Source organism: Portunus trituberculatus, chromosome 2 (genome assembly GCF_017591435.1).
Source record: "Portunus trituberculatus isolate SZX2019 chromosome 2, ASM1759143v1, whole genome shotgun sequence".
NCBI lineage: Eukaryota > Metazoa > Arthropoda > Malacostraca > Decapoda > Portunidae > Portunus > Portunus trituberculatus.
The window spans coordinates 11470573-11472691 of NC_059256.1; positions in this window are offsets into that span (position 1 = coordinate 11470573).

Consider the following 2119-nt stretch of genomic DNA (forward strand, 5'->3'; position numbering starts at 1 on the left):
TCTTTTTCCATCACCATTATCCTCTTGCTCCTCTTCCTCCTCCTCCTCCTCCTCCTCCTCCTCCTCCTCCTCCTCCTCCTCCTCCTCCTGTTGTTGTTGTTGTTGTTGTTGTTGTTGTTGGTGGTGGTGGTGGTGATGGATCTTCTTCTTCTTCTTCTTCTTCTTCTTCTTCTTCTTCTTCTTCTTCTTCTTCTTCTTCTTCTTCTTCTTCTTCTTCTTCTTCTTCTTCTTCTTCTTCTTCTTCTTCTTCTTCTTCTTCTTCTTCTTCTTCTTTTCTTCTTTTCTTTTCTTCTTCTTCTTCTTCTTCTTCTTCTTCTTCTTCTTCTTCTTCTTCTTCTTCTTCGTCTTCGTCTTCGTCTTCGTCTTCGTCTTCTTCTTCTTCTTCTTCTTCATTCTCTTTTACGGTCGTTCGTTAGCTGTTCCCTTTCCTCCTCCTCCTCCTCCTCCTCCTCCTCCTCCTCCTCCTCCTCCTCCTCCTCTTCCTCCTCCTCCTCTTTCATCAATGTTTGTCTCTTCCCTTTTTCCCCTTCTTCATTTTTCCTTCCTCCTCCTCCTCCTCCTTCTCAATTAGTCTTTGTAGTAGTAGTAGTAGTAGTAGTAGTAGTAGTAGTAGTAGTAGTAGTGTAAGAAATGCGACAATAGCTTCCAGATATAAACAGACACACACACAGACACACAGAGAGAGAGAGAGAGAGAGAGAGTTCGCTTCTAACATGTAAGATTTAATACTACTCTCTCTCCTTATTTCCATTCTGCTTCCTGTATTTTGACCTTCCACAGGCTATTAACAGGGGTCTCATTGCCTTGTTACCGCAGCCTCTTGCTACACCCACGCCTCACCACCTACACCTTCATTAATATGTGCACAAGTTTTTTTTTTTTTTTTTTCAAGGTTTTCCCGCTACGATTTCCGCTATCATTCCATCCTGCTATTTTTTTTTCCCTCATAGCGAGCGTTTTAACCCCTTCAGTAGCGTGACGTGTTTCCATATTCCCTGTGGTGACTATTTGGTGACTTTCCACAGCTTCAGAAACTCATGTGGGGGTTAAAATAGTGAAGACTGTGGCCATTATTTTTGTGACCTCCATAGACCCTTCCTAATGTCAATGAGGTCTAATGGTACACAAATCTCATGGTAAAAATGTGTCCCAGTACTGAAGGGGTTAAAATTGTGAAGACTGTGGCCATTAACCTTGTGACCTCCATAGACCCTTCCTAATGTCAATAAAATGGTCTAATGGTACACAAATCTCATGGTAATAATGTGTCTCATTACTGAAGGGGTTAAAATAATGAAGACTGTGGCCATTAATCTTGTGACCTCCATAGACACTTGCTAATGTCAATAAAATGGTCTAATGGTACACAAATCTCATGGTAATAATGTGTCCCAGTACTGAAGGAGTTAAAATTGTGAAGACTGTGGCCATTAATCTTGTGACCTCCATAGACCCTTCCTAATGTCAATGAGGTCTAATGGTACACAAATCTCATGGTAATTATGTGTCCCAGTACTGAAGGGGTTAAAATTGTGAAGACTGTGGCCATTAATCTTGTGACCTTCATAGACCCTTCCTAATGTCAATGAGGTCTAATGGTACACAAATCTCATGGTAATAATGTGTCCCAGTACTGAAGGGGTTAAAATAGTGAAGACTGTGGCCATTAACCTTGTGACCTCCATAGACCCTTCCTAATGTCAATAAAATGATCTAATAGCCACAAGATTAATGGCCACAGTCCTCACTATTTTAACCCCCACATGAGTTTCTGAAGCTGTGGAAAGTCACCAAATAGTCACCACAGGGAATATGGAAACGCGTCACGCTACTGAAGGGGTTAAAGCGCTCACGTGTATATCTTTGCTGACCTCACCAATCAACTACACCTGTGACCAGCAAACACCTCACCTGACTCACGATACTCAATATGGGATGAGGAAAATGTATACAGATTTGTTCATGAGTGTTCCTGAAAGACATGTGCATTTAAAAGTGTAGAATAGAGAGAGAGAGAGAGAGAGAGAGAGATGTTAAGTTTATTTTGAAAGATGAATTATAAAAGATAAGTCTCTCTCTCTCTCTCTCTCTCTCTCTCTCTCTCAGTCTATATATGTCT